At 37.1% G+C, this 13,423-nt stretch overlaps 1 long non-coding RNA gene across 1 annotated transcript in view; it reads right to left on the bottom strand.

Annotated features, from left to right (window-relative positions):
- Window positions 1–3,405: 3,405 nt before the first annotated feature.
- LOC127237914 (uncharacterized) overlaps window positions 3,406–13,423 on the bottom strand; it is a 35,988-nt gene continuing 25,970 nt past the window's right edge. The window contains exon 3 of the long non-coding RNA XR_007835886.1: window positions 3,406–3,517. This is a non-coding gene — a long non-coding RNA (uncharacterized LOC127237914). The remainder of the gene's footprint in view (window positions 3,518–13,423) is intronic.

The following is a 13,423-nucleotide window of genomic DNA, read 5'->3' as shown; positions in this document are numbered from 1 at the left end:
GATATATCAATCCACCCTTGAAGAGCCCCTGATGGAGGTGATAATTATTGCCCTTTCATAGACTTGGACCATAAGGGTTCAAGGAAAATGAATACATCACAGAAGCGCAGAATTGCAATGTCTCCCATTCTCACCGCCATTTTAACCCAATCTCCTGCCATATTGATCTCTTTACAGCCCACCAATTAATCTAGAAGCTTGTTTTCATTGTACAGAACACAGTTCAAGCCTTTGGTACTTGGCCCTCAAGGTGCCAGCTTCTTTCTATCGTTTGCTTCATGGAATACAAGTTTCCATTATCTCTGCTGAAACCCATGAATTACTCCAGCTACCAATGAGTTGCACATAACCTTTTCATTTTTTCCTGTACATTGTGTAATTTTGGTCTCTAAAAACATAGCTCTCCACAACAGTTTGAAAGATACAAGTGTATAGTCTCTCTATTAAAGATAGTGTCACACTATCAGCAAAACATATCTCCATGCTGTTAATTACAAAAGGGTTCCAAGAGTGCAAAATAATGAAGCAAATCACAATGTTCTATCTTCAGGGGAAAAAAAACTACGATGAAAAGAAGAGAAAACATTTTTTGTTTGTTTTAGTTTTTGTTCAAGCTTGACCTACGCTAAAATGATAGATTGAAATGACCCAAAATGTTGACAGAATGCCTTTGTGCAGATCACCAGATACCAGTTCCTGGAGTAATTATAGCTATGAAACAAAGCTGAGTGAAGTATCCATCCAGTCTATATATGGAGAGGAAGGCAAATTGTTCTGTTTATTTTAACTTATATGGCTGTCTTTTGGCCGAATAGCCAAGTAAGTAAAATTACAGTTGCTTTGCTTTGTTGGTCTGACATCTAACAACATAAACATATGTGGCATTTTAAGAATTACCTTTGCATAAAATCTCCTAAAGGCTTTGGCTATAAATTCCTTTGAGAACATTGTTTAATCACATGATTTAAGGCATCATAATTATAAAAATGCTTCCCAAATCTTTATCTTATTATTCTTTTCTGGAAACAGCACTAAACATCTAACACAAATTAAGTATGTTTCATGTTATCACCTTTCACTCAAAGTCTTCTCTGGACTTGACTGTACTTTCAAAACTTCTATTAGTGTTCTTTTAGTAACTGATGCTTAGCACCTGAAAGGACTCTCTCACATGCCTCAAATTCCTACCACTCACATTTAATTAATTTTTTATGCTATTTAAATCTTTGCTGCACATATTTCTAATTTCCCACTCTGTGACTCCAGAAATCTGGAACCTTTGTTCTACTATAGTAAATTTAAGATTGTCTTATCAATTTTCTGTGAATTATTCTGAAATTTTGGTGAGGATTGCATTGCATGTGTAGACTGGTTTTGGTAGAATGCTCAATATCACTTTATTGATCCTACTGCCCAAGTATGAGGTAGGTCCTTCTGTCTTCTGGTATCTTCTTCAAATTCTTCAGCACCTTAAGGTTTTTATTACACCAATCTATAACTTTCTTGGTTAGAGTTATATAATTATATTTTTGAGTTTCTGTGAAAGATACAGTTTTCTTGATTTGCTTCTCAATATGGTTGTCCTTTACACATAGAAAGCTAATGAGTTCTTTTGTGTTATTCTTGTATCTTGCTACTTTGCTGATAGTGATCATCGACTGTAGTTTCCTGATGGATTCTTTGGGTTTTTTTATGCAAAAAAAAAATTTATCTGCAAATAAAGATACTTTGACTACTTCAGTTGCCTTGATTTAGCAAAGACATTAAGTACTAGATCTATAGCTATGAGAGACTGGATATCCTTGTCTTTTTCTACTGAAAATGTTTTGAGTTTCCTTCTATGAATATTTATATGGGCTCCAAGCTTGCTTTAATTTTCCTTTATTATGTTCAGACAGAGGGATCTCTTCTATCTCTAGATATAATTGCCAGGATTTTAACATGAAGAGGTGGTTGATTCTGTCCAAGGTTTTCTCTGCCTCTAATAATATGATTATGTGGTATTTGGTTTTTAGTCTGTTTATATGTTAGACTATATGTACCTGTGTGTGTGTGTATGCGTGCATGTGCATGTGCGTGTGCATGTGCATGTGTGTGTGTGTGTGTGTGTGTGTGTGTGTGTGTATGATGGGAGATGTCATTCTGTAAATATGTTTCTCTTATTGGTTAATGAATAAAGCACTGTTGGTTAATAATAAGAAAGCAAGATAGGCAGGACTAGGAGACAAGGAGGATTTGAGGAGGAGGTAGGGGGGATTCAAAATGTAGGGCTGAGAGAGAAGAACTCTGTACCCTCTCTCTGGTAAGATAAGACCACGTGGACGCATTTAGAGTAATAGAAACGGGTTAATATTTAAGGCAGAGCTAGCCAAGAAGAAACATTAGTAACAGGCCAACAGCTTTGTATCTAGTACAGCATCTCTGCATGTTATTTGGGGCTAACGTACCTGTGGGATCAGGCCAGGGGAAAACCACTTGTAACATATGTGTGTGTGTGTGTGTGTGTGTGTGTGTGTGTGTGTGTGTGTGTGTGTGTGTATGCTCTGACATAAAGCCAACATGGTTAGTTTTTAAATGTGATTTATAAGTATTTAATTGAGAACTATGCATCTGTGTTCATAAGGAATATTGCTTCTATACTGTGGCTTTGGTATCAAGGTCATAATTGTTTTATAAAAGACATAGACAATTTTCCTCTAATTTCCATTCTGTTTGTATTAACTCTTCCTTGAAAATTTGTAGAAGTTTGTGCTGAACCAATCTGTCTCTAGGCTTTTATCGGTTAGATGATTTTTAATTACTGTTTCTTCATCAGAAGATATCAGAAGCTTAAACTATTTAATTTTAGTTTTTAACCAAGTAGATCATATTTATCAATAAATCTATTTCTTTTATATTTTTCTGTTATGCGTAATATAGATTTTTAGAGTACATCCTTATTCTTTTAATTTTCTCAATGTCTGCTGTATTCTTTTCTTTTTAATTCTAACTTTATTAATTTGGATTCTCTCATTGTTTATTTCGCTAAAGGCTTATAAATCTTATAGTTTTTTTCAAAAAGCCAACCTTTCATTTATTGATTCTCTTGTTTGTTTATATTGTATTCACTTGCAAGTTTAATTATTCCCTACTCCCTATTTCTTTTAGATACTATTTCTTCTTGAACACATAGAGCTTAAAAGTATGTTACTATTTTAAAAAGCTGTCTCTAGTTTGTTTTTTTTTTTTTTTGATACAGGTACTTAGTGTTATATGAACTTGCCTCGTATGACTGCCATGTGTCCCCTAGATTTGGGCATGTTGTGCTTGCTCTTTTATTCTGTTCTGAAAAAAGGTCTTAATTTCCTTCTTGGTTTCTATTCAGCTTTTAAGGTTGGTATGCTTTATACCTCTTCTGTGGTTGACATCCAGCTTGAATCCATGGTGGTAAGAGAAGATGCAAAGTGATATTCAGTTGTCCTGTTTCTCTCAGGATGCAGAGAACAAATTGATGAGCTCAAGTGCAGAAGTGCAGAGACTAGAGCAGAATGAAAAAAAATATATACTATGGTGAGAAGTTGGTGGACAGTGGCAAAGGCCAAAGTAGCAAGACTGTTGCCTTGGTGGCATTGAACAAACTATTTCTTTTTCATTATAGCTTTTGAGTAACTTGTAGCTCTAGAGTAACTATAGAAAATACTGGAAAAGCAACATTGTAAGAGAGAACTGGTCAGAACAACCCAGACCCTTAGTTATTGTTCAGGCCAAAGCTATTGTGTGCTGTCAGTTGTGGCAATATGAGAATGTGTGCACATTGAGACTCTAATGAGTAAACCAAGCCGAAGATTTTCTCCTACTATGCTCTACAAATTAAATGGCTTCCAGAAAGGCACACATGTAAGCTTAAGGAAAGACATGGATGCAACGCTGGTGACTAAAACAGAGAGCCAACTTAAATTAGGAATATATGATTACCTTTGCATTTTAAAGAGATCTGGTGGTCACAGCCTGAAGGTTGTATTAACTGTACTGTATGTAATGGTCTTGCATGTAGATACTGACTTTGCTTGACAAAAGAAAAAAAAATGTAGTAGGTTTCTTTAGGGAAAATTCTTTAGGGATTTAATGTCATCTATAGTTTGGTATGTGTGTGTGTGTGTATGTGTGTGTGTGTGTGTGTGTGTGTGTGTGTGAGAGAGAGAGAGAGAGAGAGAGATACCATGGTGTTAAATGAAATGCCAGGTGCAGATGGACTAGTTATAAAGCAATTAAGTTAGCATGAATACCATTTCTTACAGAGTAATCTGTTGCTAGGAAAGGCAATCATGGTTTGCAGATGGTCCAGAGATATTTATATTGCTAAATGTTAATGAACTGATTTCTAATGATTTACCCATTTCCAATTAAACACTGACCTGAGGTTTTATTAACCATGCAGACTATTTTCAGTTTGAATATGTACTTCTACTTGTACTTAGCATGGCATACACTGCAAGGTACCAATGCCATTATTCATCTTGGACCACTCACCATACTGGATAAACCTTAAGGAAAAAAAATAGGACAAATATCCAACACATGCCTACCTCTCACAAGTTCAGTGCAAAGGACTTTCAAGTATGGTCGCAGAAGGTGTTCCTGCTAGTCACTAGGTGGCATAGTTGTCTGAATCTACTAAATTAAATGCACTCCAAGCTCCTTTAAAAGAATATTTGGGTCATTCATGGCTATACCTTGTGAGTAGAAAAACTTACACTGGCTTATGACTTCTCCAGGTTGAGAACTAACCAGCGCCACCTGTTTTCTATTCTCAGAAACCTTCCTCACTCTTCTGGAACCCTTTCTAGAATAAGTCATTATTAAAATTGTATCAAAGCTCCATAGCTATCAACAGAGATACTGAGCAATTATCTTTGAGAAGGTTGAATTCTGTTGCCCTAATTTTGCTGCTAATAATATGGTAATGTTTCAATTTAACTAAAATGGGTTAGATAGTACCACGTGGTCAGTCCTGAAATCATATACATATAAGTAACATCATATGTACTGAGAAAAATTGTAGTTAAACATTTAGTATAGATATTAATATTTATAGATAGATATTAATGATATGTAGATATGTAGGATTAGTATAGCTACAGATATAGATAGATGTTAAGTTTAAAATGGGTTGACAAATAAGTCCATAGGTGATTCTATAATTTTGTAACCATTGTGATTTATTTGCTTATATACCATCATTAACTAGGATTTCTTTCTTCAGTTAAGAGACTAGATGCACAAAATATATAATGATATTACTGGAGTAGTGAAGCATATTGTTTTGTAGTAAACCTAATCTGTAATGTAAGAGTTTAGCTATTTCAGAATATATATATAAAAACAAAACATAGTACTTTAGACCAGTAAAATACTATTTGTCAGTTTCAAGTATGTATTTTACACATCACATATTTAAGACCGGTAGTATTAATTGAATGTTAATTTATACTACAATCACTACAAATGTGTGAGTTGGGCATATGCTATAACATTACTATGTTGATAATGTCACTAAGTTATAGATATTTTTCTACTCTACTATAGTAAAATGGAACCACTGTTATGTATGTCTTCCCTTTTTGATAGACACCGTTATGAACTGCATAGAAAAATTGAGGAGCAATTTGGACTGAAGAGCAGGTTTATCCACAAAGAAATACAGTAATGAATTAGGAAGAACTTTTGTATGAAACAGATAATAAAGTGTGTGCATAGGAAACCCAAAGCACTCTTGGTAGGAAGACTAAATCTCAAGAGTCATGAAAATAAAGAACAAATATAAATGGATCTGAAATCTAGAAAGGGTTATAAAATAAATTTAGATCTCTAAGAGCCCTGGGAGCAGTATGGAAATGCAGTCCTCATTAGAAGACCCCTGTTTTCACATGAATGGATCTCTGTAATTGACATTTCAGAATTAGAAAATTAGCATTTCAAGAAAATCATCTCTATCCTCCCACCCCCACAGGATCCTTTTCTGCAGAATCCCCTCATTCCAATTTCAATCCTGAACATTATTAAGTCCTTAAAGCTGCTTTTCTAGACCCTGTTGTGTGTAAGGAGTGTAAGGAATGTCTGCCTGACCCAGAACTTAGAGGGTGAAATGACAATATTAAGATAGAAACAGCAGTGAAAATGGTTACCATTTCATACTGAGAACATTTTTTAAATTGACACAGCTAATTATCATTTGCAGTCACAAGAGCTGAATTTAGATATACCTAGTTATAGAGACCCCATGGACATATGAGGGTTTATGCTTGTCATCTACAGCACAACTGTGTATAATGTTGAACAGCTTACAAATTATTAGACAAATTTTTATGTGACTTAGCTATATCAGCAAGTACTTTTTTCCTACTTAAACTAAAGAGAGTATGCATGATGAGACTTCACTTCTAACCTTAAAATCAAGTTGATCTTAGCTGTATCAATAAACCCATCTATCTAACAAAGGGCTTTGTGGCATATTGACTTTAAGCAGAATATATCCTATTGAAAGACAAAAAAATAAAGTTAAAGAAACCCCCACTTGAAATGAAAGACAGACTAACCTGGAAAGCTAACCCAGACCAATATCTGTTCCTTGGAATTTGCTAACTTCCCCTCACAACGCCATGAGATAACAAGATACCAAGAATTCACACTGCCCCTCCTTTCTTGTGAGTCAGCAGGTGGTGAATAGGGTCCTTAAGAAACAAAGACATAGCTGTACTTCCATTTACCCAGACAAGATTAATTAGCACACCTTGAGGCTCTAAGGTCTGTTGACTCTAATAGGGAGACCATCTGGCCTCAAAGGGTCATGTACTTAATGGACAGAGGGTTCCACCTCCTCCCTAAGCTTGTGGGTTTTGCCTTTTAAAACGCCTGTGCCCAGGGGATGGTGCTTCTCTCTAGCCTGCATGCTGGAGGAGCCCGTTTGCGCAAACATTTCATGTTCATTAAAGCCTCTTGCGTGTTGCAGCAACTGGACTGGACATTGAGTTCTTGGGGGTACCGACTAAAACTGGGAGACTCCTCATTCTGAGGTTCTTACACTATTAATAATAAAAAGTATAAATGAATTTTTGTGAGTGATAATCCAGCTGATTGGTACCAAAAATGACTGACTAACTTCATCTTTTGGATTTCTAGGTCACGGGTCTAACATTTATGAATAATATGCTAGCATTTTCTGTCAGAAAAAAAAACAATGATAGTGTCTCCCATAAGGCATTGCTGAACAACAACTAGTATTTACTAAAAATAACTTTCTCAATAACCTGGCTCAGTGTTTTAGGGTTTTTTATTTTGCATGAGCTGTTGGGAGAGAAACTGGGAATTTCACTCAATGAAAACTCAAACTATAAAAATATCCCATTGAGTTTACAGATTAGCCATTGAAGCAGAGAACATTTCCCAAAGGAATAAATACAATATACCATGTGCAAAATATGGGTAAAATGGTATCCATGTCAAATTAGAATGTCATTAGCAAGCACAAAATAGTGAAGTCAAGAAATATTTCTACTCTAAATTGAGAAGTCAGGGATGTATGGTTGGAAAGAATAACACATGGAGTTGATTACACTAAATCATTGGCATAAATTTCTGTCTGGATACTAATTAGGAAAGATTGCAATCCATTATTCCCTTGGCTATGTTAAGAAGACCTTCATGGAAAGAGAGTATTAATGTCAATGGCTCTTAAGGCCAGCATGCATCAGCAGTGTGTCCAACACACAGAACAGAGGTTCATTATAATATAGATTGCTTGACCTTGTCGCCGGAGTTCTTAGTCAGTAGGCTTGTGTTGGATGGACATCTACCACTTGAACTGTCTAAATTCATTACTAATATTCATAGTATAGTTTCTGAAACCACATTAAATAAATCATGCCCCTTTAGATCATACTGGACTTCATATTTTGAACACTCCAATAACTAGAATATGGTGTTGACAAACATCTAATTGGAAAATAAAAGACATGTTTTTTTACATTCTAGGTTTTTATATTTTTCTCACTCAATATGCCAGTATTCTTGAGCAAAGATTTTTCAGTAACCAGCACAGCATAGGAACAAAATGCTTAAAGCTGAAATATTTAGTGTCTTTTTTTTTAACTACTATTCAAAGATTAGTTTGATACTTAGAAAAATTTAGGAAACATGTAACTGTTTATATACTTCTGCATTTTCAAAGTGATAAAAGATGCAAATGGTTCACAAAGCAAACCAAAAACTCTTCCCTTCTGCATTCTAAAAGAAACATCTGACCTGAACAAGGGGGAGCTCATGGACTCCAGTCTGATAGCTGGGAAACGAGCATAGGACCAACCCAGACTGCCTGAATGTGGATTTTACTTAGGAGGACGGAACAGTCTGTGGGGCCTCTGGTAGTGGAACAGTATTTATTCCTAGTGTATTAATGGACTTTGGGAGCCCATTCCACAAAGAGGGATACTCCCTCAGCCTAGACACATGGGGGGAGGGCTTAGGCCCTGCTCCAAATGATATGACAGACTTTGAACACCCCCCATGGAAGCTTCACCCTCCCTGAGGAGCAGAAAGGGGGTGGGGGCTGGGAGTGGACAGGGGAGGAGGGAAGGGGGGGGAACTGGGACATGTAAAACAAGCTTGTTTCAAATTTGAATAAAAAATATTATAAAAAAACAGAAAAAGATAAAAAGGACACTACACTATAACATGGAAAATAAAAGACCCAGAGATAGTTTGTGGTCCTTTATGCATGCAGTGAATTAAATTCAGTATTAAAGTTGATTTATGTATTTTTTTAATCATCCAAAATCAGATATTTCTCAAACTTAGAGTTCAGTGTACACTTTCCTGAATGCATTCAAAGGTCACATGTATGGAACAAAATTATGTTAGTTGAGTGGCTTTCACAATTATGCTTAATTTCCTCAAAATTTTAATTCATATTGTAAGAATTCAGGCATGATGCTGGCAGAATGCACTCAGGCGTTACTCTGGTCAGCCCAGGTGCAAAGGACCCCTTTAAAAGAAAGGCTTCCATCTACTTCTATTCTTTCCTTCTCTCTTCCCTGCTCTCTTTCTGCTCTCTCCTTCTGCTCTTCCTTTTCTCCTCTCTGCTCTCTTTCCTGCTGTTCCCCTGGGTCAAATAGGACTTTTACTGTCTCTCTCTTCTCTTCTGTCCTCTCTCTGTCTCTGTGTCTCTTTACCCCTTTCTAATAAAACTTCCCACATTAGCCCTGTTTGCCTGGCATATTTGTCCCTCTGCCGAGGTCACCCTTGCCTGCCATGGAATCTGCCAAGGTTCCCCATGCAAGGCACCCCACACGCTTTATCATAACACATATAGCATGAATTTTTTTTTTGTTTGTTTGAAAATCACAAATAAATGAAGGCCTGTATGATTCAAGCCCGTGGTATATTTAACAAATAATTATCTTTATAAAATAAAAAGGATTATCTCCTGTAACTTTCAGTTTTATAAGTCATTTCAAAATGTAGTTATTGAAAAGTTATAAGTTAAGAAGCTAGACCATAAAGACTGAGGTCCAATGACTGGTGTGTTCTTTAGTGTTGCTCTGATGACTGTAGACACTTGATCTAAAGGCTTTAGGGGGAAAGTAGATACAGTGTTTATGGAGAGTGGTTCCAAATACCCTAATAATTTTCTTTCAATTTTTGGAAGAACTGAAAGGAAAGGAACGGAAGGCAGAAAGGTGGTAACTAAACCATGTGAGAGTGTGCTATAGCTCATTTCTGGACAAAGCTGTAAAGGAAGTAGACTGATGTATGGTTTATAACCTACATGGAATGACTTTTTTGTTAATCACTTTGGATGTATGAGTAAAGGATCATTGGATATTGTATATTAGGCCTTAGATAGAGAAGAGAAAAATGTGATTATATTATTTTCATCCTTAATAACTGCTTAAAACTGTTGTTTGCATCCTAATAAATAAATCTCTTTCCAAGTTAGTGTGTAATACTGAGAAGAAATAAAAAGACCTTATGGGTCTTTTTGTTTTGTTTTAGTTTTTTTGTTTTTTTGAGACATGGTTTCTCTCTGGCTTTTGGAAGTTGTCCTGGAACTAGCTGTTGTAGACCAGGCTGGCCTTGAACTCACTACACGGAATCTTATGGGAAATTTATACCTCTGCTCAGGACAAGAGTTCTCAGTGAGTCTAAACTGAGTTCTATATACACTCCTTCTAGGTCAACAGAATGACTCAATTACCATGTTACATAATTCCTGTTTGTCTTTCTCTTTGTTATATGACTCTTAAGATTCACCACTGTAGATTTCCCAGTCAAGATCATTATGGAAAAATCTACAGAGGCAGCTGAACCAAGCTCCTGGGAACTCAAGATCTCTAGACTGTCAGTTGAGCTTGCATGGGACCTAACTAGACCCTCTGCATGTGTGTGACAGTTGTGTAGCTTGGGATTGGTCTGTTTGAGGGGCTCCTACAGTGGGACCAAAATCTATTCTTGATGTATGAGCTGGCTTTTTGGAGGCCCTTCCCTACAGTATGATGCCATGCTCAGCCTTAAAACAGTGGGGAGGGGCTTGGTCCTGTCTCAACTTGAGGTACCAGGCTTTGTTGACTTCCCATGTGAGGCCTTACCTTTCCTAGGACTGGATGGTCAGTGGGTTTGTGGGAGGTAGAGGTGAGCAAGAGGAGGGGAAGGAGGAGTAACTGTGGTTGGTATGTGAAATGAATAAAAGATTTTTTTAAAAAATTCGGTCACCATAGGAAGAGCATAAGGAGTTTGTGTCAGCACAGGACTCAGCTCTTAAGCCTGCAAAGTATGTCAAGAAGCTGTCCTTGGATGTTGTGAAACCAAAGTCTCTTTCTACAGAGCATTCTTAAGCTGTTGCTATTACAGACAATATCTCTCCTGTCTGTGAGAAAAGTTTGAAGACATGGGGAGCAGAATAAGAGTACATACGCGCTTGTGCCAAGACGCCGCTCCAAGCTCTTGACTTCTTCATCTTATTATCTGTCCCATTTGCTTCCACCACAGGGTTATTTCTACTCTCACTGTGGATCTACTTAACATTCTGTCACCTGGAACTGGAGTAGCTCTAGGTCTCTGCTCCCAGAAGACTTTTTGGCATCAATATTACTCTTATTTCTTATCTCCTGCTCAGGCTGCATTTAATAATGTAGTTCTTCCCCTGGAATGTCTCTCTGTAATAAAACTTATTTTCCTTGGCTCACCTCCCAAGGGCTTAACTCTGTTTTTCTGTTGCCCAGACTTGAGTTTTTAAGATTCTTACAGAACTGAGGATAGATGTCTTAGTGGTTAAGCATTAGTCAAGCAGGTTAGTCCATAGGCAGGAAGATGAACAGGTCAAAGTCATTCTGTACTGTATAATGTGACAGGGTCTCAAAATACCCAAAGCACCCAACAAATGAAACAAAATGACAGAAAAATAAACCAGAGTTCTTAACATGTTTTACTGAGACCATCAGTGCAGACCTTGTTCATGTTTCATGCTTCTATCTCTGTACCTACAGATCTCAACAGCCTTCCTCCTTAGCTGAAGGTTCTCAAATTCTTTTTTCTATATATGGTTTGCTCTCTATTCCTGACTTGTGGCACATATACTGGGGTTCTGTGTTAAAATCTTCTAGTGGGACATTTCCCAACCTTACCTTTTATACAGTAGCACATACAGCCTTCTGTACTGATGTCATATGATATATAGAATCTTCTCTGGAACACACATCCAGATTTCATCTATAAGGATCAACACAGTCACTGATACGTGAACTGCCAGTGGCCCCTCAGAAGTAATTAGATGATAGGTTGGAACATGTACTAGTTCATTACTAGTATTATATTCCTAAACACACACACACAATCAATTAATGAGCAAAACGGGCCATACATTTGAAAAAGAACAAGGAGTGGTTATTGGAGGGTTTGTGGGAAAGAAAGCGAAGAGGGAAATGATGGAACTATATTATAAACTCAAAAAAACTAAAGATTTTTTTTAAAAGAAAAATTAGATCTTTAAAGAAAGAGAGAAATGGAAGTCTTGATCCTGTTGTCCCTTTTCTCCATCATATTTAAACACAAAAGAATTCAGCTGTCTTCGCACCAGGAACATGGTACTTCTTAGAATCCAAATCTGCAGGTAGGTTGATGTTGAACTTCCCCACCATTAGCTCTGAAGACGTTAATGTTTGATATTTAGACCACTCACCTCTCTAGTTTTCTAGCACATCCTTAGGCATGTTCTGACAATGGGAGCAGCGATGAGCTTTTAAGATCTCTTACACTGGAATTGGCAGAACTTAGAAATGTTCAAGGAGCTGAGCATTTAACTGTGCCAGTGGTGAACTGATGAAAAAAGTTGAGAAGTGATTACTACTGAAGTAAATGATTACTGCTGCAGAGAACGCTTCCTGCAAAAGTCTACATATTCTAGGTGTTTCAGAGTGTGTCTAAGTGGCAGTATTGAAATGAAGATCATCTGCGATTAGCAAGATAGGTGTGCTGAGTTTAGTACTAAGTGATCTCCACATACCTTGAATTATTTGCTTATTTTCTTTTGGTTTTTCGAGATGGTTTTTCTGTATAGGTTTGGAACCTGCCCGGAAACTCACTCTGCAGACCAGGCTGTCCTTGAACTCACAGAGATCTGCCTGCCTCTACCTCCCTAGTGCTGGTATTTTTAATATCGTAAGTCATGAGAGAGTATGCCTATTAAGTAATTCTGTGGGAATTGGGGATTTTGTTGTATGAAAATAATACAATGAACAGATTAAAGAAAAGACATGTGAGAGGAAATTGCTAATGGTGACTCTCAATAATACAACATGGGATTTGTATATAGATGGCATTCAAAACAGGGAAGTTTACTTTGGCTCACAGCTCAAGAGTGCAGTCCATCTTAGGAGATGTGTGGTAACAGGAGCATGAGGCACCTGGTCATATTACATCCAGCCAAGAAATGGGCCAATGGAGTTCTCAGCTCACATTCTTCTTTTTATACTGTCCGGGATATCAGCTCATATAATTTGTGCTCTCTCACACTTAGTGTGGGTCTTCTCATCTCTATTAATTCAATGTAGAAGTTCTCACAGACCAGCCCACAGATGTGTTTCCTCGGTAATTCCGAGTCCTATCAAGCCGATCAGAGCATCTCTCTGCTTAGTCTTGTGGATACCATTAAGCATGGACTCAATCAGGAGTGATTTGTTTTTTCCTCGCTGCATTTTAATCCCTTCCTTTTAGGTCTCACATTTTAATTTTCACTGTAGTAAATAAGCGCCTTAACCTCTAAAATTCAGTAGACCGCACACTCACCCACAGAGGCTGCACTGTGCCTAACTGATCATAGCTCAGAGCAAAGCACGTAGAAGCACTTCAGTGACTGCCAACTATCTAACTGGGTTGGATTTACCCTGAAAGC

The sequence above is a fragment of the Phodopus roborovskii genome, unplaced genomic scaffold (genome assembly GCF_943737965.1).
Source record: "Phodopus roborovskii unplaced genomic scaffold, PHOROB, whole genome shotgun sequence".
NCBI lineage: Eukaryota > Metazoa > Chordata > Mammalia > Rodentia > Cricetidae > Phodopus > Phodopus roborovskii.
The sequence above is the reverse complement of the archived record's forward strand: the minus strand, read 5'-3'. Positions and strand labels throughout refer to the sequence as shown.